The 23,801-nt window shown below is 40.5% G+C and overlaps 1 long non-coding RNA gene across 1 annotated transcript in view; it reads right to left on the reverse strand.

Moving 5' to 3' along the window:
• LOC309325840 overlaps window positions 1-21,376 on the reverse strand; it is a 56,487-nt gene extending 35,111 nt beyond the window's left edge. The window contains exons 1-2 of the long non-coding RNA XR_014150062.1: window positions 21,278-21,376; window positions 12,876-13,022 (exon numbers count right to left, since the gene is read on the reverse strand). This is a non-coding gene — a long non-coding RNA (uncharacterized lncRNA). The remainder of the gene's footprint in view (window positions 1-12,875; window positions 13,023-21,277) is intronic.
• Between the last annotated feature and the right edge of the window lie 2,425 nt (window positions 21,377-23,801).

Consider the following 23,801-nt stretch of genomic DNA (forward strand, 5'->3'; position numbering starts at 1 on the left):
AATGGCAAAGGTTTCTAAACTATTTGTATAGAAACACAAATATTGCTTGCTTAAGCCATGCGGTCTGGGCTTGGAGCAACCAGCCCAGACATCCTTATAGGTCAGTTCACATGGTGGAAAAGAGAGAGAATGAAGAATTTGGTAACCCTTCCTCCCCATATGAGAGGGTGTGACCTAGCTAAGCCTGACAGGACAGCTTACTCTATGGTCTTAACCTCTTCATGCACGAATTAGAGTTAAGCGTGTTGGTTATAAGAAGCTGATTTACCCCACAAATTTCACTGTTGAGTGTGAAATATGAAAGAGGGGGCTGGAACCACGGAGAGGGGCTTCTTAACATTTCTTCTCAGCAAATAATTTTGGAAATTGAGGTTTGTTAAGGGTGAAGGGACATGTAGTTCTGTGAGGGGCGAACTACAGTTCCTAGGATTCTTTGGTGGAAGCCATGTGCTTTAAACGTACCATGTATACACATCCTAAACATCACAAACACACACACAGTGCTTTTACATCCATTGGGGGGGATATATGAATCCCCATACCATCTCCTGAGCTGAGGTAAAAGCAGTTAGTGTGTATTTTTGGCAGGAAAATAGCCCAAGGGGGAAAGGTTAATAAGCCCTTATCCCCATCCCCCACAGTTTCTCCCTTCAAATTGCAGCCTCAGTGGCTGCATTCCATTAAAAACAAACCTGTCCCTAAAAACAATAATGGCACTACATGCAGTGTGTCATTCTGCCATCAGTAAAATATCAAGTAATTCTTAGGTAACATAGCATGCGTTGCTTTTAATTCCACCATTTAAACAAATCTATTATTATAGGCTTGAGAGAAATGAGAAGATGTACGTGGAGCTTTCTGTTCAATTAAATTTTAAAAGAATTATAGGTCAGTTTGAACAGAATTCTATTGATCCTCCTAGTTAATAAAGAGTTAAAAAATAAGCTGAGGGTGTTTTTTTTTTTTTAAGTAAGTGCTCTAAAGGTGCTGGAAAGTGAAAGCAGAGTCTTAAGTGGTCATGTGGCTACTGCCATTCATCTTGGTAGTGACTATCTGTCAGAAGTGGCAAGAGCCCCTTGTTAACAGCCCTGACCTGTACAGTAATGAAGGGAGAGTGCACCGCAAAGTGTCCATTATCATGCAGTTGGGAGCAGTAAATTGGTGCCGTTTGCCTCAATCTTGCAGCAAGTTGAGATGTAAGATAGTGGGGATCAGCAAGAGGCAATTTTTTCCTATGATCATTTATGTCAGATCACATCATAGCAGGAATTTAGTCACATTTGTGATTTCAATTAAACAGGTCTCCATGCTAAATAACCACTTCTGGAGAAGTGTGTTCTGGTTATCTATGAATGAGCAAGCAAACTCACCTGTTAATATTTAGACAAGAAGCAACGATGGGAGAAATAGGAAGCGCTAAGATGACAATCACATAGACAAGTGCCACATTCCTTGGCCATATTCTTAGTTATCTCAGACCCTCTAAGTGTCCCTATTTTCCAGGAGCAGTCTTGGATTTAGAGAAGCCATCCCAGTTTCTGATTTGATCCTAGAATGTCCCACTTTCCCTTAAAGGTAAAGGGACCCCTGACCGTTAGGTCCAGTTGTGGCCAACTCTGGGGTTTTGGCGCTCATCTCACTTTACTGGCCAAGGGAGCCGGCGTACAGCTTCCGGGTCATGTAGCCAGCATGACTAAGCCGCTTCTGGCGAAACCAGAGCAGCACATGGAAACGCCGTTTACCTTCCTGCCAGAGCGGTACATGTTTATCTACTTGCACTTTGACATGCTTTCGAACTGCTAGGTTGGCAGGAGCAGGGACCAAGCAACGGGAGCTCACCCTGTCGCGGGGATTCGAACCGCCGACCTTCTAATCAGCAAGCCCTAGGCTCTGGACACCCCTATTTTCATCAGAGAAATGTTGGAGGGTATGGAGTTATGTAACCCCCAAGCCAAGGAGATAAGTAACAATACAACCTTGAGAAGACATCTGAAGGCAGCCCTGTATGGGGAAGTGGTTTTTTTGTTAATGTTTAATGTTGTATTATGTTTTTATATATGTTGGAAGCTGCCCAGAGTGGCTGAGGCTACCCAGTCAGTTGGGTGGGGATTGGATTGGATTGGATTGATCTTTATTACGGCCACTGGCCCGTCACACGACAGTTTCATACCAAATCTCCAAATTTAAAATCGCTAAAACTTACAAAAGACACACAGGAGCCAAAGCAAAACCAAAAACAAAGACCACCATCATACATTACAGTAAATTTGTAACCTAAACATCGCCCTCTGCTCATAAATTAATCAAGGATATCAATGGTGATATCACCTAATTACATCCTAAAACATAGATCATGGTTTAAAGGGATTATCCGAGCCACACAGGAGTCCGTTTCTCTTCTTTAGGGATAGGACGCTGATCAAAAATCTGGCAACCATGAGTGATCTTAGGGGGTCATCATCAATTAGTAGATCTCAGTTTGGCTTCAGTCGTATCATCGGCAATTCCCTTTAGATATTGAGCAAGAAACTTGCTCCTGGCCGGTAAGTGAAAAGCACAGTCAAGAATTATGTGATGCAACGATTCTGGTGCCCCACAATTACAATCACATAAGAGCGATATCTGTCCATTGGAGAATCTATTTCTCAGCACGTTCGATGGGAAGGTGTTGAATCTTGCCTTTACAAAGGCATATCTATGAGCTGAAGAAGTTAAGAAATTCAAATAGTTTGGGAGCCTTAAGAGGGGTAATAAACCAAGATTTAGAGGTGAGCAGGTACCATTGCCCAAGACCATTTTCTGCTGCAAGTCCATCTCCTCTAGTTTACAGGTTACTGTTCTTTTAGCTGGAACTATGTCCTGCTCTAGTAATTTGGATGGGGAAATTCCCATTGCCGTAATTTTCAGCTGTAAATTTTTTACCCATGGGCTCTGGAAATCATCTCTCCACATACATTGTATCAAGTACAAGTTTGGGAGATTGTGCCATAGAGATAACCAGTGACAAAGTATGTGCTTCCACAGAGCATTTTCCAGGGATACAGTATTAAGTTCCATGCGTAACGCTGTATTACTTACACAGTTGGGCAGTTTCAATATCCCTCTTAAAAACTGATTTTGAATAACCTCCAGGTGGGATAGGTTGACAAAAGTCCCCCAAATTGAGATGGCATAAGCAATTGTCGGGATCACCTTGGCCTTGAAGACTTTCAACGCCGATGGGATATGAAGGGCCCCATCGGTGAAGAAGAATCGCAAGATCGCCCAGGAGATAGCTTTGGCTCTATTTGTAACATAGGCTACATGGGCCTTCCATCTAAGGTTATGTTGTAACCAAACTCCCAAATACTGGAATCTATAGACTTGTTCGATGACTCTCCCATCAATTCTCCAATTATGGAGTTTCCGGCTCTTTGAGACTCCATAATTGGGTGGGGTATTATTATTATTATTAAGGAAATATTTTCATCAGATAAATGTTGGAGGTTATGTTATCTCTGTGTTTTACCCAACCTCTCCATGTTTTCCTACAAAGCATGGCACAATGTCCATTGTATTACATGGGAACATAGGAAGTGGTCTTATACCGTCAGACTGCTATTCCATCTAACTCAATGTTATTGACCTTAACTGGCAGCGGCATGCCAGTGTTTCAGATACAATTTGTTTTCCTAAACCAATCAGGAGATCCTGGGAGATGCAAAGCAGATGTTCTACCACTGAGCTGCAGCCCTAGGTTTGCCAGTGACTGCAGCCTTAAAATATCTTTCTCTTTAAATGGGACAACTCAGGAATATCTATGGAGTGCTAAGTTTTGAGCAAAGGGGTATAATGATTTGAACTTAATAAAAAAAAGGGGCATCAAACCTGCAACCTTGGCATTATCAGCGCATTGCTTTAACCATCTAAACTATGTCCAAGTCAGACAGTGTCTGACTTCCAGTATCAAAGGACATTTAGGGGAATTTTATTCAACAGACTTCCTAAATTGCTTGGATTTGCACACTTTCTGGGAAACGGTTTCAAGCCTTGATAAACAGGGAAAACCCGTAACATTGGCTGGGACAAGAAGAGCAATCCCAGGCCTTACATGGAAGAAGAAGAAGAAAAAAAAATACGAGGCACTACACTTCTGTAAAACAAGAAAATCCTTAATAAAAAATATTTTTTTAAAAAAAATAGACCTTCCCTACCTATTGTGTTTATTGTGGATCCCCTTAGTCTCAACAGTCTGTTGATGGTGTAAATTGAGTGTTTTAAACCAATGCAAAGTGGCCAGGAATTTAGGAGAGGTTAAAAATAATTGTTGGTGTTATACACATGGTGATTTTCTCTTGCATATTAGCCTGGCTGTTTTAAAAGCCCATCATTATTTGGGGGGGGGGCAGGTTAGAACTTTGCATCAGTACTCCCAAATAGAGTTTGTCACTACATAGGTAAATCTATCCATCCATCCATCGCATGTCTGAATTTACATACACAAACTGACACGCACACCCCACCTGCATTGCTCATTTCTTACTCCTCAAACCATCCATATTTCACAGAATGAATATTAATTAAAGAAGGAGAGAAGCAAATCTATTTTGGCACTGCACCACCAGTGCTTCATTATGTATACAAAAATTTGTTTTCAACGCATAATTTCCCCACTTGCCAGCGGAGGTGTCTTCTGAACAGTTCCACCCCACCTTTCCCCTTGTCTGCTAGTTTCTCTTTTACTTCTTAAATTTTGCACATTGACAGAGTCAAAAACCATTATGTTAATAGAACACAAGCAAAATTGGGATTCCAGTATACCTGCTAGCAAAGGTCTCAAGGTCTGTTTTAGTAAGGAGCATATTTCTTCAAAAAATAGGTTTCATTTGATAACCTATTATTTGGCTTTATAAAGCCTTTCCATCATATTAGCAATTATTGATGAGGTTAAGCACACATTTCTTGAGAATTAAAGCTAAAATATCACACGCTATTAAATGCCCTCGATTTATGCTGCCAACAAAATTCTTATTAGACAAGGGTGGATACCATCTGTCAATCTCAGCCTAACTGTATAGCTCCACAGGTGAGATATTAAAGACATTGCTGAAGATGAGCCTCTCTCTTTTTTTTGCACAAAGTCTCTTCAGATATAAACAAAACGGAATTGTTATTTGTGCTCACTTGGCTAATAAGTACAACTTTAATTGTGGGGGGTTCTTCAGTTTGCTTCGCCACATTCAGATCCGTTCCAGACTGAATTAAACAGGTGGCATACCACCTGTACATAATGATTAACTTTGCTTATGCAATAATTTATGCAAAAATGCTTATCGAACCCTGATAGCTCCACATCTGCTACTAAAGTAGGATCTACTCTAGTGTGATACTTTCTTTTTTAAAAAGAAACACAGGATAGAATTGGGAGATGTTTATAGTGTTGCCAAGAGAAACATTTAAAAACTGAAGTATCTGAAGAAGTGAGCATGCACACGAAAGCTCAAACTTATTTGGTCTCTAAGGTGCTACTGGAAGGATTTTTTTTATATTTTGTTTAAAAACAAAGTTCCTCTTCATGACAAGTCAATAGGACTTCCTATAAGGCACGCATTTCACACCAAACTTCTCAGTGGCGTCACCCTGACTGTGGAAAGATCTTGCCAGGGAGGTTTGCCTGTGGGTGAGAACTCTGAGGTCTTTTCATCACGTAGAATTTTTTTAAAAAGGCATTTAAAATGTTTAATATTATTTTCTGTTACTCTTATATACTGTTCTTTCGCTTTCACAATTGTTTGTATTTCATTACAGTTGTACCTTGGAAGTCGAACGGAATCCGTTCCGGAAATCCATTCGACTTACAAAACCAAATCGCGGCTTCTGATTGGCTGCAGGAAGCTCTTGCAGCCAACTGGAAGCCCCGTCAGACATTCGGCTTCAAAAAATAGTTTGAAAACAAGAATAGTCACTTCCAAGTTTGTGACGTTCGGGAGCTAAAACGTTCAGGAACTAAGCTGTTTGACTTCCAAGGTACGACTGTATTATAATTTGCAAACTGCCCTAGCAATATTGAAGGGCAACCCAATTATTTAAAATACTATAATGGCAAACGATTAAGAGCAGAATTCATTAGTAAGTTCTACTGGCTGGGGCAATGCAGCCAGATGGGCAAGCTATAAATAACAAACTTATTATTTATTACTGCTATTACTACTACTACTATTGCTACTACTATTACTCATCCTCCTCTCTTGTTCTTGTATATCATGGGTAGGCAAACTAAGGACAGCAGGCCGGATTAGGCCCAATTATCTTTTAGATCCAGCCCACGGACAGTCCAGGAATCGTCGCATGGATTGCCAGCGGGCACGTTCTTTCCCTCCCCCTCCCTCTCCCTCCCTCGGCGGCGCCGGCGCCTCCTCCCTCCCTCCCTCCTTCTGCCATTTTAAGCAGCCCCTCTCTGGAGCCCTTTTGTACGCCGCTCATCGTCCAGCCCCTGCCGCTCGCAAGGCACAGGTAAGCAGCCACCATGGCTCATGGTGCATTTGCATCATTCCTCCCCCCCCCAAAAAAAATATAGTCCAGCCCCCTACAAGGTCTGAGGGAAGTGGACCAGCCCCCTGTTGAAAAGGTTTGCTGACCCCTGTTGTATATAGTACTCATTCATTTCAATAAGTCTTCCTCTGGCTTATTGAATATTTACAAATTATTTAAAAATTATTGTAATAACCTGCAGTTTTATAAGAGTATATATTTAAAGTAGATGAATAAATGAGTAAATTAAGTTAATTTGGAATATGCAGAAAATATAAAAATAAATTTGAGGAACCGCAGAAAGAGGGGGAAGGAAGATGAGTTCTGAAATATTAAAATGATGGTAAAATTATTGAAATGTATAAAATTGAAAATAATAATAATAATAATAAGAGACACAACAGGTCTTGCTGTGGATAATTTCCCAATGTGCCCTATAACGTTAACTTCCCTAAGCGGGGTTGAAATGCTAAGTCCCATTGGTTTAAAGACAATTCAACTACCTGGATGTGTTGAGTAGTAACCTATAGTCAAATAAATCTCTTTGCCCACACTTGATTGAATGAACATTTAAATATCACCACCTGGCTTTCCAGAGTTTTTCAACTTGGGTTAGCAGTTCTATTTGCTGCCAAGTAGATGAAGAGAATTTTCCTAGAACAAATGAACAGTTAGATTCTGTTGAGGTCATATTCAGAATTTATAATGGACAAGCTCTCTTGATATGTGGGTTGCTTTGCCTGAGCTTCCTCAGAGAATACTCACTCCACAAATGCCTCCACTTCTTTTGGGGAAAAATCAAACTTGCCCCTCCCAGCTCTCTTCACCAATCCCCCTCATTATTCTTTTGTGGAAGGCTTTAGCATCTTTTAGGCTCAGGGCTTTTTTTCCAACTGGAACTTACAAAAACTGCTCTCGCACCCCTCAGGTGGGTGCCATTGCCATTATAAGAGAACAAGTTCATGGTGAGTTCCATCATCTTTTTTTTCTAGGGGGGAAAAAAAGCCCCGCTTACACTCCTAGATTCTTCAGAGCATGCTCTGAAGTTTTAATTGCCACTGGAGAGAATGAAAAATGCTCAGGCCTTTTAGCAGAACGGAACAGGGATCCACATTTTCCCAGGCTCCCTGATGTAAATAGACAAGGAGACTTTCTAGAAAGTTCCAGGCCTTGAAAGTCACTTCTACCACATCTAAAACGTTCAACTCCAGTCTTCTTGGCCATTGGTTCCCCAGGTTACTACAGGAAGGGGTATCACTGCAAGCTAGGCCCAATTTTCTGCAAGGTCTGAGCTTGGCTCAGTTCATAATGACTCATGGCTCTCTGCACTTAAAAAGGTAAAGGTACCCCTGCCCGTACGGGCCAGTCATGTCCGACTCTGGGCTTGTGCGCTCATCTCACTTAAGAGGCCGGGGGCCAGCGCTGTCCGGAGACACTTCTGGGTCACGTGGCCAGCGTGACAAAGCTGCTCTGGCGAGCCAGCACCAGCGCAGCACACGGAAACGCCGTTTACCTTCCCGCTAGAAAGCGGTACCTATTTATCTACTTGCACTTAGGGGTGCTTTCTAACTGCTAGGAGGACAGGAGCTGGGACCGAAAGACGGGAGCTCACCCCGCCGCGGGGATTCGAACCGCCGACCATGCGATCGGCAAGTCCTAGGCGCTGAGGTTTTACCCACAGCGCCACCCGCGTCCCATTCTCTGCACTTAGGAAGCTCTAAATAAAATCTTGCATTTTGGCACCATTATTTTTTGTATATTAGCTTTACTGAATTGTAAAGGAGTTTTACAATGTGGAAGAGAATGAAAAATGAAACCCAAAAGCCTTTAAATAAAATAGCAAAAATAAAACAGTGCTCTAGGGGGGAAAACTTGCTTGCAATTCTTGTTGGAGTTGGATATTTCCAGTCTTCAAGTGCAAATGGTCATAGATGCACTAAAGTATGTTAGGTACAATGCAGTGAATCTGAAGCAAATATGTATGTAGCTGATATCTTACTTGATATTTTTTAATTAAATGTAAAGTGAAGGATGGAAAGAAAAATTAATTCACATTTGACTAAACCCCTAACAAAAATGTAAAAGTGCAAAAATACCAGATATTTTGCATGCAGACCTATTATTGAATGCTAACATTTCAGATGAAACACAAAGCTTTTTCTTTGGATATGGCGAGAGTTAAAATGCTTTCTACTAGATGGCTAAAAACATGCCACCTACAATTCACGATGGGTTTTTTTAATGTCTTTGGGTAAAACTGATAGCTGGAGGTCAAATTACAGACAGCACTGGGAATCTACCTCATACAGAGGTACAGAGTGTTTTTGTGCTGCAGTCCATAAGGAATCCTCCTGGTTAACCGTGGAGCCATAAGTAATTGTCTTAATTTGTGAACTACACATTAAGCATATCGTCAGCTGTTGTAAATGCGTAACCAACAACAAACCATTATGTATCTTTCATCTAATTATACATGCTTATTATCCACCTGCACAAGTGTACCCAGCTAGTATCTGTAACAGTTGTGGTTTGTAACATCAAAACAGCTTTAGGGTTGTAAAGTTGCTTTAGAGTTCATAGTCTGCCCAACTTGTGGAATAATTTTGGTTCCGTGCAGCACACAAAATAGTCGCAGCTATTCATTTTCGTATTATATTAGCTTGCATGCATATTTTGCTGCAACGTCCCTTCTCTCTAATCGTGAATTGCCCACAGATGTAACTACTGAAATGCGAAGTACAGTTTAAGGAGGGTTAAGAGCAGGGGTCAGCAACCTTTTTCAGCCATGGGCTGGTCCACCATATCTCAGACCATGTGGTGGGCTGGACTATATTTTGGAGAGAGAGAAAAGAACGAATTCCTGTGTCCTACAAATAACCCACAGATGCATTTTAAATAAAAGCACACATTCTACTCATGTAAAAACACACTGATTCCCGGACCGTCCGTGGGCCGGATTTAGAAGGCAATTGAGCCGGATCCAACCCCTGGGCCTTAGGTTGCCTACCCCTGGTTAAAAGCAACATTAAATTTGGAGTGAATGGGCTTCAGCCCAAAAGAAATGCAATTCATATAGAGTGCACCAGCAAGAAAGACATATTCATCACATAATGCTACTTGCCACTGCAAATATCCTTCGGGATAGTGAATGACAACAGGCCATAACTGTAGATGGTTCCACATTGAATGGCTTTTTGCTATGCCCTTCATCTCTTCCCACACTTACACATTATCCCCCCATTTCTGAGCTATGTACAAACCATTCAATCACACACACTGCTATGTTCCAAAGCAACACACAAGTCACTCCAGCTGTACCATAAAGTGCAAGTTCTGCTTGTGGCACCAGAGCCACATGGAAAATCGCTCTCTATCTTGATTGAATGATCCTTAGATAAACACACACATAAATGACACTGTTTTTCTATTAAGGTGTTGCTCAGGTCGGTGGGGCAAGGGAAGATCTAGGAGATCTTTCATTACTTACCTAATGGATTTCCTGCATAGCCCAAAATCCAGTTAATATTGAAATTCTCACAGTTTAGCCAGTATCATGCCAATGAAACCTATACTTGTAATAACTAATCTTAAGGTCTGCTACACTAAGAAAACATGTTGAGATATACCAGCTGCTGCATCAGTTCAGTTTCAGAAAATGATGCTAATATCAGAATCACAGTGTTTTCCTCTGAGAGGTACTGTCCACAATATTATGATTTACATGGCATTGTACCTAGCAGAACAGCTTCAATGTAATGCAATTAATTCATTGTACTTAGTTGGAGTAAAATGTTAACTGAATGAGTGGCTTTTTCTTAAATCATATACTGCATGTATTCAAATGCAGTTTACAACATTTTTAATTACCATTATATACTGTTTAAATACCATATACCAACTTGCACGAAACATACATTAAAACTTTATGACCACAGGACTGTATTTTACTCGAAACCTGTTAAGCTTTTTACATTCTCTCTTTTCCTGGGGGAAAAGGTGAGGTTACGCTATGGAAGACAACACATGTTATGATGAACATAATCCTATTATCATAATGGAAATAATACTATTACAAAGGAATAAACAACAAATGGTGCATGAAGCCCTTGGAAAATTCAAATTCATTTGGGACTCCCTAAGGGAATAACACCAGTCTCAGAGCTGAATTTGATAGTTTCTTAGGAAGTCAAAAGCATATTGAAATAAGCAGCACGTTCTACAGAAATATCTGCAAATTAAGTCACTACAGAATAACCTCGGTGTTACAGCTGACAGAAAAAAATGTGCAAATGATTATTTTGATGGGGAATATGGAATTACGGGGTGCTGTTCCTACACAAAAATTAAATGAGATGCTCTCTGTTGGTCATAAAGATATTATAAAATGTTTTAAATCTTTTTAGACATAAAAAAATCATCAGATCAAATAAAATATACAAATAGATATGACTATTATATTATAGTAAGTAATCCAAAGCAGGTAAATGCTCTTGGTCCAGTGATTACTAAACTTATACTGTGTTTTGTTTAGTTTTTAGTCAACATAGGCTTCATATGTCTTGTAAATGCATATCAGGAACAGGAAAGCAAAAAAGAATACATGATAAGAATGGTTAAAGAAAACCGTTTACCTTTCTAGTATTCTCGCATGCTCTGTAAATTATTCTTTCTTCCTTAGTCATTTTTTCCTTTCATCTAATATCGCCTTCAGCACCACTGTTAACAACCATGCCCAGTGGGATTTTTGAATGTTTTTCTTTGAGCAGCACATCCCTATGCCTTATCACAATCTATTTCTGAAATCCCCTTCTCCACTTTTCAAAAGCAGCTTGGCACAGGGCACTGCTGGTTTAGAAAATAATGCTCAAAGCTCCATTAGGCACATAATATATGCTTTATGGTCCCATCCTAAGTATATATGTAACATTTTCCTTACATTTTCGGTTTTTCATCTATGTATCTCAGCAATCTTTATGATATCTGCATAAGGTAGCCCTGTATTGCCACTGGGGTGAGAAACTACAAAAGAGGAGCTTTCCAAAGAACAACCTATAGTTCATGACTGGCTTGAAATTTTAACTTGGGGTTTTCAGTTCAGAGTTTTGTGTACAACCACTATTCTGTACTAACTTCACAATCACAGGTATCTCATTCGGATGTAACTGAGGCTGAGCCTTGAAGGAAACTCGGGCTCGTTCCTTCCTTCCCACACACGCTTAAGATAATTAGTTACTTTCTAATTTCCAGTAAACCCTGGTTTGCAATCCTGGTTTGTAGGGGAAGCACAAGCCATGGTTTGCTGGTTTAGAAGTAATAGTAACTTGTGGTTTGCCGAAAAACAGGAAGTTACTATTATTCTGGGGATAAGGAAATAAACAACTATCTGACTTTTAGAAGACATCTGAAGGCAGCCGTGTTTAGGGAAGTTTTTAATGTGTGATGTTTTATCATGTTTTTAATATTCTGTTGGGAGCCGCCCAGAGTGGCTGGGGAAACCCAGCCAGATGGCAGGAGAAAGACAGATAGATATAGATATAGATGATATAGATATAGATGATATAGATATAGATATAGATATAGATATAGATATAGATATAGATATACATATACATATACATATACATATACATATACATATACATATACATATACATATACATATACATATATTATTATTATTGGAGCTGGGGAAGAAAGAGATGGAGTACAGAAGTCCAAGGCTCCTTCCATGATTATTCATGTAGAGACAAGTCACAATTTGGCATTATATGTGAAATGTCACACTATGTATTTTCACCTATGGCTTCTGTAATAACTGATGTGGGTGAGCATATTTCAAAAAGCCATTGAATAAGAGGCTGCAAAATTAAGCCAATCTGGAGTTCAGTTCTAAGTGAAAGCATAAGAATCCATGCTTACAAAGGTGTATATCAGAATTAGTCCCCAAACCTAAACATATTACATGGAAAGAGGTTCCAACGATTTAAATTCGCCTTAATACCCAATAGTATATTAAAACTGGGTGCCAGTCAAAGGAAATGTTACCATTCCAGCAAACTATTTTGTGGACTGAGATGTTATGCCTTTCTATAAACAGCTGAACACCTTCTCTGACTGCAAGTTAGGATTTTTAAATGGTTCAGTTGCTGCAGCTGGATCAACTCTGATGCACTTAGAAAATATTCCGTTCCCCTTCACAGGAAAAATGAAAGAAGAAACCATATAGAAAGAATGTGTTGCCTGTTTTCTGCCCCCAGGCTAAGTCTATGCCTTAAGTTCGACTCGTGTGTTATTTAATTGGACTTTATAACTATTCTGTTACTGTCCAAGCTATAGAAGTGAAGATCAAGTAAAGCGTTACTTACCATTCTCCATCGGTTCTACTTGCTTCCAGAATACAAGGGCTCCATGATGCTATTTCTCTGCATATGTAGAATACCTTTGGTGAAATACCTTTTTATTACGGGTCACGGTCTTTTAAGATTAAATTCTCTGAAAGCAGAATGTGTCACCTGCAGGGGGAAAAACAACTAAGTGGGGATTGTTGTTTGCTTATTTGTTGGTGTGCATTTTATGCAGAGAGCAGGTAATATTACCTTTTCACTTGCTAGCAAGTCTAGACTACCTTTTCAAAAAACAAAAAACCTTTCATTACAATCTTCAATAGATGACTCATTTTGTTTGTTTTTAAACAAAACAAGCACAGCCACAGCTACTTTTACTTAGCATCCTCATTTCCAAACGATATTGATCCTTTTTTTCTGTTTTGTGGTTATGTTCTTGTGGCTGGAATAGATGCCAATATGCATCATAGCTGATGCTGCTTTTATGCAAAACCGAGTGTTTGCACTTCCAATTTCCTGTAGGATCTCCAAGGTCAGAGAATAGCAGGGTTGTCTTTAAAATATCTGTTGCAACAAGTGGCGTTAGATTGCAACACAGTGCCCCAGGCTATGCACATCTGAAACGGGGAAAACAGACTTTACACTTGGCCTTCCCGATGTCTTGAACTGTGAGCACAAATTCACATGATTGTTGGTAAAGGGTGACAGGCAAGTTGGAAATTTTAATACCTTACCCCAGCCCACAGGTTTGGGATTTCTAGTGCTCTGTGAATATTCTAAAACACATCAAGGATTTTACGCTCTTTACGTATTTCTCAAATCTCCTTCTTATGGATCTGTTGAAAGGTAAAGGTGTAAAGGACCCCTGGATGGATAAGTCCAGTTAAATTCGACTATGGGGTGCGACACTCATCTCACTTTTCAGGCCGAGGGAGCCGGTATTTGTCCACAGACAGCTTCCAGGTCATGTGGCTAGCATGACTAAAATGCTTCTGGTGCAATAGGACACTGTGATGAGTGCCAGAGTGCATGGAAATGCCATTTACCTTCCCGCTGCAGCAGTACCTATTTATCTACTTGCACTGGTGTGCTTTCGACACACCACTTAAGGAACATGGGTGGCACTGTGGTCTAAACTACTGAGGCTCTTGGGCTTGCTGATCGTAAGGTTAGCGGTTCGAATCCATGTGACGGTGATGAGCTCCCATTGCTCTGTACCCAGCTCTTGCCAACCTGTTGATATTCTGACCATGGCTAGAGAGAAGTTTGAATTAGTGAATCCATCACTAATTAAGATAATTTGGCAAGTTACTTGCTGTCAGCTTAACCTACTTTACTAGTCTGTGTGACGTTTAAATCCTGCTGGACTCTGGTTGGAGGAAAGGACAGCAAGCACATGCTTCCTATCTGGGGTGGGAACACTTGCAACACTTCAGGTGTCACTGGACCACATTGCCAATCAGCTCTGATCGTTGGCCATGCTGGTTGGGGCTGATGAAGTCCAACAATATTTGGCAGGCCTCAGGTTCCTGACACCTAATTTAAATTGTGTTTGACTTTACACCACTCATCATCTTGACATCTTTCCGCAGGGCCTGTAAGATGGAGCTGTTCTGCCAGGCCTTTGGTCAGGGCCCAGTCTGACCCCTCTCCTCCTACAAGACCCTATATATAAGAGGCCTCTCTAACTCCTCTCACTGGCTCATATAAATAGCTGAGCCTGGTGAGTACCTAAGGTTCCCAACCCCTGTAGTCATAATTTGCCAGTTGCCTTCTGAACTTATTTGATTTTAATCCGATGTTAAGCTGTATTTCAGTCGATTGCTGGATTTTATGTTTTAATGTATTTATATTTTGATGTTAGCCACCCTGAGCCTGGTTATGGCTGGGGAGGGCGGGATATAAATAAAATTATTATTATTATTATCATCATCATCATCATCATCATCATACAAGCCAACTCCTAGGAGGCCAAGGTCCCTTCAGCCCTGCCAATAAAATATTTAAGGGGGCTGCCCCCACAAAGTTAATAGGCACTGCCATTCAGATGGTGTGCCTGTGCTGAATCTTCTGATTGATTATGTAGGTTCGGGCTTACCTGGGCCCTCCCAATATTTTATTCAAGTTGGCACCCCGCCATCCATATAAAGAAGGCTATTATTAACCACGTTTCAGCAATGGACAGTTGCACAATACAGGCAGATAAGCTATTTTGGATTGAGATTCAAGGCAGATAAATGTATACTTTTCACTGTTGGTGCTCTATTATTTGTTTTACATTTATTTATTTTAGTTTTTTAAAAAACTTAGTATGGCTCTACATGGAGTGCTACAGCTTTAAGCAGCTGCTCTTTGATATGTCCTGTGATAATGCCTGCAATTAGCAAACCATTAAGCAGGTTTTAAAATATTCTTTAGAGTTTTGCCCCAGTCTGATCCCTTTCTCTCCAAGGCTACATCAAACACTAAGGCTTTGGGCCACCATATTGTGTCTCACTTGTAATAAGCAGCATTTCTGGTTATCAGACACCTTGGATTCACAGCTCTGTGGCCTTCAGTCACCCACAAAAGGTATTTATTGCCTCATATACGCCTCCACCATGAACACTAGCTTCTAATTAATACCACTTAAATCTACAAGTATTGCCACAAAGAGACACTTAGGAGCATGCTTGATGCTCAGTATTACTCACAACTGGAAACATGCTTGAAAACCTTCCAGCTGTCTGACACAGAAATTTGAGAGGACACTCAGTAAAGGACCAATTTTACTGAATCATCGGCTAATGTGCTGTATTATATACAGGCAGCACTGGACAGACGGTAGCGTATCTACTAGCAGAATAGTGCCGGGGGTTGCAGTGGAAAATGATTCCCACCCCAAAGTCATTTGTGTTCCAGAAGGGCTTAATCCCTGAACACAAAGACATAGTTTGTAGGTGTGTGTAGAGACACATGTTCCAAGCAAGTGGGATAACAAGTGCATACACTGATTAGTATGATAAGATGATAGTATATTTTTCAACTTTTTTTTTACAAGGTTTAGTGTTAGGCCTTTTCTGGAAAATTAGTACATGGTGTAACAAGCGTGTATTTATTGCTTAGGTTCCAGACAACTTCCCTTGATTAAAGGCTTCTGTTTGGGGGCAGGGAGGGAGCAGGGTCTACAGTTAAAACTGCAAAAACTGCACAAAGCATTGTTGAACACCCTGCACGTTGGCTGATATTGATGTCAAGTGACTGGCAAGTGGATGGGAGAACAGGTCAAAGTTGGCCTGCCGGGGTAGCAGAGATAAAAGGTATGGCCTTGGAGCAAAAAGGTTTCCCACCCCAGAGATAGAAGCTAACAAGGAAGGCCTTCTGCTTGAGATTCTGGAAAGCAACGGCCAATCAGATTAGAGAATACTGGTGAACAAATAGTCTGATCTGGTATAGGGCAGCTTCTGAGCAAATAAGTAAAAATTCAATTAGCTTCATAAATTAGCTGAATTTAAGATCCACAGTTACTTTAAATGAGGAAATATATCCAACCCCCTACAATTTAGCTTGTTCTTCCCACCTGCACCCCATATTTTGCTTTCCAAAAAATCATACTTCTAACAAAATACCATTCCTATGTAATAATAAAGTTTAAGATATGCTATCGTGTCTCAGGATACTAAGAGTTAATCTGGTGTAATTTTCTTAATAAAACTCAGAGCTATATATTATTTTCGTAATCTATGTCACACGGTTTGACACCATGTAATTTTTGAGGTATTTTATAATTTGCAAGGCAAACAACAACAATGCCTACTGTCTTCTTAAAACTCTTTTGCTGCCAAAGAAACAGCCATTTGCTTTGTCACGATTACCACAGTAAATCTTAGAGTGAATGTATTTAATGATGGCTACAAAGCTTCCCTTTATTTTGCCATGGAAAAGAAAGCTTCAGAACCACACTGACCAATTCTGCTCTCTATCTCAAGGAAATGAAAGATCACTCACTGGAGCCTACTTACCCAAATTTACCTGCTTAGAGAAATAAGGGCTAATAAAAGACCAGGAGTTTGAAGCAAACTTCTCTTGTGCACTAGCAGATTAAATTGACTTTGGACCATTCTTTGAAATAATTATGGACTGAACTATGTTGGCATATACATATAGGACTCATTTTAGCCTTTAAACTGAGCATACCAAGGAGAGTGGATGCATGGAGACCTTGTGTACAATCCACTAAGAACTGTTCCACCGCACGTGCACCCCTTAAAAACATATGGAATTTGAACAAGAGCACAACGTGCACATCTTGCTATAATTCAATGGGCCTGCACAGTTACTGTATTGCCTCTGGTTTGTGACCCTCAGCCCTCTTCTCCCATGGACAAACGAAGAATTGTTTCTTTCCCAACCCTGCTCAAATGCCCAATTCTGATGAGGTGACTTGCTTATTACACCAACAACCATGACAAATACCTCAAAAGTTAAGTCACCTGGTTGCAGGTTACTCTTTCAAACTCCATTATGCTCCAAATCACATATCAGATCTAACAATTCATTTCATTCATCATGTTTGAGTTTTCACCGTGCAGATATAGGAAATCAATTAAACCTATACTTCCCTTTGAATATTCATCTGTTTTACATTTACAGCAACCAGTCTATCTTTGTGGGAACTCTTCAGAGAAGGTTTTTGTTTGCTGAGCCAGCCCTTGTGCAGAGGGATTTCGGGTTGTGGGTCTGGCTGACCACATTGTCCTTGTCCACACTGATGCAATCACTCCCTTACACACATTCAGCAGAGAACAAAACAAATATATGTCTAGACACAGAGAAGTCAGTTTCTAGTTTATTTCACAACCTTACATACATCACCGAAATCAGTCAGCAACCTGTGGTCTGAGGGACACATGCCCCTCAGCCTAATTTCATGTGTCTTTTGGCCTAATTTCATGCACATGGGTGTTGCCTGGAGGGAGAGGCATAGTGATGCTGAAACCTAAGCTTCATATAAAGAATTAAAATCTCTAAAATGGGCAGCCCTTCTCTCCTGTTTTTCTTCAAGACCTGTGCATCTTGAGGTCTACTCACAACCAATTGGCTGTCTGAATTCTAGAACCGAAGCTGTGATTTCCCCTCGCCTTCAGCTGAAAACTGAAACCATGACTCCAGAGAGGATATAAAACGCATAGTACCATGCAACTCGTTTATTGTGCTCACCTGTCGATGAAAGCACTTTTAAAGGTTAAAGCAAATTGTTTTATCTTGTTACACACACACACACACACACACACACACACACACACACACACACACACTCCTTATGGTAATTCTGCACCTTATCATATATTCCAACATTGATTTGGCATTACCATAAAAGAATAATGTCCAATATATGAATTAGGTATCTCAATCTCATCATTATTACCGCTATAAAATGTTAAAAGTGTATTTCATGAGCAGAGCACAATTTTTTCCTTTGTAGGGGAAATTAGGTAGTATATCAATTAATACTAAATTGCAGTATCACTCGCAATACTTACAACATTCAGATGAATACCAAATGAATTCATTATGATAAGTGCTAACACAATGATTACCAAATGAATTAATAGTAGTCAAACCATTACCAAGCATTGCAGTGATATTTGCCTGATTCAATATTAGGGATAGATTTGAACACATCATTAAATAGTATGGGTCAGATTCTGCTTCTGCTGAAGGAAGCAGGATCATTTCAAGGGAACCAGGATTGTACTGTGCTGTGATTTAGAATAACATTGATGTAGGGACAAGGAAAATATACAATGGATGCCTTCATACCATTAAAAGATGGATCTCCTTTATTCATTGAAGTGTGCTATGTGTCTTCTCTTTGTTAATATATGTGCTGCTTTGTGAGAGAATAACTTAACTTTTTGATAAGGAATGGTCTTCCTCAGTGATTGACCTGGAGCATTACACTATCATGAGGGCAAATACTGAGGCCCCACTTTGAAAGAAATGGTGTGAATATAACAATTTCCATTCATTGTTTGTGCTTCAGACCATAGTAAAGATAAACTAGGCTGCACCCGTAATATTTATGTGTTCCGATGCAATGCATTTCAACAATTTATATCTATTAGAGATTTAGTAAGACATGAAGGCATAAGTGGATTTAATCAGACATGTAATTATTTTTACGCCTGCAATACAAAAATATGCATAAATGAATTTATGGTTATTTGGCAATCAGGAGGAATAGTGTTTATAAATGTTGAAACAGCTGCTAGCAAATCTATGTGCAAAAGCAAGGAAAACAGCTTTTAGCATCTACTAGGCAGGTGAGCAATAAAGGGCTTAGTGAGGCTTGTTTAGTATCTTACGGATGTTTGGGTAAATTTGGGTCAATTTCACGCAAGTCTGCTAAATGTTAGTGGTTGTGTGCATATCTGTTTTGACAGTGCAAGCCTGTCCTCAGTTAGCCGACTGGACAATGATAGGATTGTCATTGTAAGGGGAGAAAACGAAGATGGGTGTGCTGGGGAAAGTAAGGAAATAGCCAGGTTAGCTGGTTACCAAGCCTTCAGCAGGGCTAGATCGCATTTCATAGAATCATAGAATTACAGTTGGAAGGGACTGCAAGGGCAATCTAGTCCAACCCCCCTGCAATGCAGCTAAAGCAGGGGTCAGCAACCTTTTTCAGCCATGGGCCGGTCTACCGTCCCTCAGACCATGTGGTGGGCCAGACTATATTTTTTTGGGGGGGGAATGAACGAATTCTTATGCCCCACAAATAACCCAGAAATGCATTTTAAATAAAAGGACACATTCTACTCATGTAAAAACATGCTGAGTCCTGGACCGTCCGCAGGCCGGATTGAGAAGGCAATTGGGCCTCATCCGGCCCACGGGCCTTAGTTTGCCTACCCCTGAGCTAAAGCATCCATCACAGATGATCATCCAACCTCTGCTTCCTTTGTGAGAAGAACACCAGCAAAATACATGTTGTAATTAATACACACCCATTGGAGTCAATAAAGAGTCCAAGATGAATGCTCCACCCACTCCAACCTTGTATGGATGCCAGTTAACTGTGTCTAATCCCTGACTCAGCACCAAGACGACATAAGCCTCAGCAAGGAAAGATAATTAGATTATCAAAGAGAGCAGCATGGGGCTACATCACTCTGTCACCATGTCTTCTGACCAAAGTTGCAGCGCATGGGCCAAATGAGGTTGCCCCCCCCCCAGGCCTCTGCCTGGCCCATGGAACTTTTCCTAGGCAATGTCCATCACTGATTCTGTGGGGGAGGGCAATGACAAGCGCATTCAAGCAGAAATGAGGCATGGCCCTGACCCTCTGCTTTCCCAGCCTACTGTCTTGCTTTCAGCTTCTTCCTTCCTGCTCACATGACTCAACTTTCAACTCTGTTCTTTGTCTTTCTAACTACCAGCAAGCAGTTTTTTTTGTCTGGCACAGAACCACTTCCATTGTTTCATTAATGGCTCATAGGCTACCACCAGCACCAGGAAGTTAGCCAGAATGTTCCAGGAATTTTAATCCTTGTTTTAGATTTTAACACTTGCTCGATCCAGCATACTTCCTACTCCCCGCCACCACCAAACTCATAACAATATAATAAATGAACAAAATTAAATCAAGCAAGTTTACATCCTTGCTTAACAACCTGGGTCACAGATACGGAATTCATTCAAAATCCAATGGAATAAGATGTAACAAATGGTGAAGTAAAGAATTTTAATTAGCGGAAGCTACTGACATTCCAAATTTTTATTTAAATCCAATTAAAAGTGGCACTTCCTAATGCCCTGGTAATGTCAAAAGTGGCCAGATCTACGACGAACAAAAGAACATTATTTACTGTCACAAATTCATGAGAAAATGCAATCAGTGACCCACCCCATGGTTGAATGGGCAGCTCTGACTCCAGTTTGCTCCTCAGCAAAAACCAAAAAGATAATCAGGATCTGCTCAACTCTCGGGTTTGAGAAGTAAATAATTGGAGCATAAATTAGGCACAATGTTGGTTAAGTTTATAGGTCTATAATTTGAAAGAAACGTCCTGTTAAGTTGTGGGCGAACATATCAGACGACACAGCGATTCTTCCAAAGCAGCTCTTTATTTGTAAGCTGGAACAGAACTAAACTGAGGAGCTCAGTCAGCCTGCTTATATAGAGCTCCACTAGAACGCAACATTTTCTGTAACTAGCCAATCACTGAACGTCACTTTTGATCCTTCTTTTGCATACAAACCATCCAATCACTGAACTATCTACAGTATCCCCCTGCTGGCCCAGGGTGAGAACTTCAGTACATAACACGTCCTAGCCCACTTCTTAACAGATTGGAACTGCATTGCTCATATTCCAGCCAGTGGCGTTAGCTCTCATTGAAATGATTACCGTATTGAAAGACTTGCTAATAACTTTGACCTACCACTCTTAAGTTGTATGTGTGTGTTTTCAAACTTGCTAGGAATGCCATTTCTTCTGAGGGCTTTGAAAGATACACTGCGAGTTCCTCTGCTTCCTTGCTGTAGAAGGCCAACAGAATAAGGAAGATAAACTGTCAATAATGCCCTGTGTTTCAGGGTCTTGAAATACTTTATTAAACACAGAAAAGATACTGTTCCTATGCATTATCATCAAACTAAACACTTGTTAAGTTTATGGTGTTTGCTGGCACCTTTCCCTAAAAAAAATAGAAGGGGGGGGGATCCATATCAGAACTGTGGAAGTGGTTAATCCAAATCAGCCTCCTGAAGCTGCTATTAAAAAGCCCCAACTAAATGTTATGTGATCTTTCCTCATAGGGAATCTTGCCTGCTGCTTGCAGGAGCTGTGTCTGTAACATCCAATATGAGCTTGCTAAATGTATGTTAGGATACTTTCCATTTCATTTGAGTTATAGTGCAATCTGAACTTCTAAATATGTCAACTGGGAGTGGTTAGGCTATGTGGATTATCTCTCCACTGCGCTTCCCCCTATCTGTTTACACCTGGTGATAGAGAGCCCTGGTCGTGTTAGCTACACGCATGTACAGTGGCACAAGGGTGGGGAATTGTTGTGTTGGGGGTGAGGCATAAACAAAATTACACTGCACCCTAATTTCCATCATTCACTGGGTCCACCCACAGAACTTGATGTAACTTAAAGGTAAAGGTAAAGGGACCCCTGACCATCAGGTCCAGTCATGACCGACTCTGGGGTTGTGGCGCTCATCTTGCTTTATTGGCCGAGGGAGCCGGCATACAGCTTCCGGGTCATGTGGCCAGCATGACTAAGCCGCTTCTGGCGAACCAGAGCAGCACATGGAAACGCCGTTTACCTTCCCGCCGGAGCGGTACCTGTTTATTTACTTGCACTTTGACATGCTTTTGAACTGCTAGGTTGGCAGGAGCAGGGACTGAGCAACGGGAGCTCACCCCGCCGCAGGGATTCGAACCACCGACCTTCTGATCGGCAAGTCCTAGGCTCTGTGGTTTAACCCACAGCGCCACCCACGTCCCAACCTTATGTAACTTACACCACCAAAAATACAGCTATAAGTCAACCTGCCCCTTAGGAGTCAATGGAAGGGCAGAACACTGACCTCCAGCTCCAGCCACAGACCCTCTGGACACAAGCAGTTAAGGTGATACACCAGCATATCTGCCTTGTTAGGATTGCTCTGCCCTCTGTTATTTTATATATCTTTTGCATAACTTTAACAAGAATTATTAATGGAAAAACAATGGCATTCTGTTAATGTCAAATCCAACACTGACTTCATTTTTTCATCAAACCAATTGACATTATCGTGTTTGCTAAATGCTACTGTGCAAGAAATAATCCCACGTGATTACTTTGTTAAAAGCAGTTGCACCCACATCGCTACCACTGTCCTCATATCATTCTAATTGGTGGCAAAATTTCCTCTGAGATAACAGGTTAGGAGTATTTATACTTCAGCATTTGCTGAACAAGTATCCTAACGTTTAGTTTTGCTCCTTTTTTAAAAAAAGCTATTTTCCCACTTTGATCTGCTGCAACTAATATGATTGAAAAGATGATATTAGTAATGAAGGGAAGAGACAATGGTTTTCTCTGTTGCAATTATTATGGTATTTTTGTCACTAATGTAGTAGCTCCAGAACAGTCAACATATTATCAAGCAATGTATGCAAGTAAGTTACTTAGTATCATTTGTGTCACATTAAAAAGTCCGAAGATAAACATTCAGATATATGTTAATACAGCACAGAATAAATAAGGGCATTTTTTGAACACGGTTTCATTAAGTGTCCATCAGCTGAATGCTGATAATTTCAAAGCAAGCAAATATCTGGCTGAAAAATAATGATGTGTATTTTACAGACATAACTGTCTCTGGTATCTGGTGGTTTTGTTTTTTGTTTTTTTTCTTCAAATGATGGGGTTCTCTTTCATTCATGTATTAGATGTTATTGCAAAGATCAGTAATGTTTCCAATAAATTATAGATTGACCACTCTGCATGCTTCTGTTTGTTGTTGAATCTTGCTCTTCTACAACCTCAGCCTGTCAGAGCTGCATTCAGCCCTCTAAGACAGCTGCTGAATCTTTTAAAACCGCAGACTGCCCTCTGTTGCTGAAAAAGAGACTGCACCCTATCCAGTCTCATTGCATTCTCCACAAGAAATGTGAGTTTCATAATTCAGCGGCCGCAAAATGCCAACATTGCAAAAACCGAACGCATTAGTTTAAAATATTAAATGAATGTCGCGCTGATGCTGTGAAAACACAGCGAAATAAGCATGCAAACATGAAGTTACAAGAATGCACATAAATACCGATTGAATTAGCTAGCTAATTTCTTTCCCCCCTTCTGTTTCAATAGCAAAATATGTTGGCCAGGATACAGAACCGTGCGCGCGCCCCCCATCAAACACAAATGGTTCTGTAAGCCCAAGTGGCTTTTAGGCTTGTTTTTCTCAAATGGC

Source organism: Podarcis erhardii (genome assembly GCF_964252035.2).
Source record: "Podarcis erhardii genome assembly, chromosome: 12".
Taxonomy (NCBI): Eukaryota; Metazoa; Chordata; class Lepidosauria; order Squamata; family Lacertidae; genus Podarcis; species Podarcis erhardii.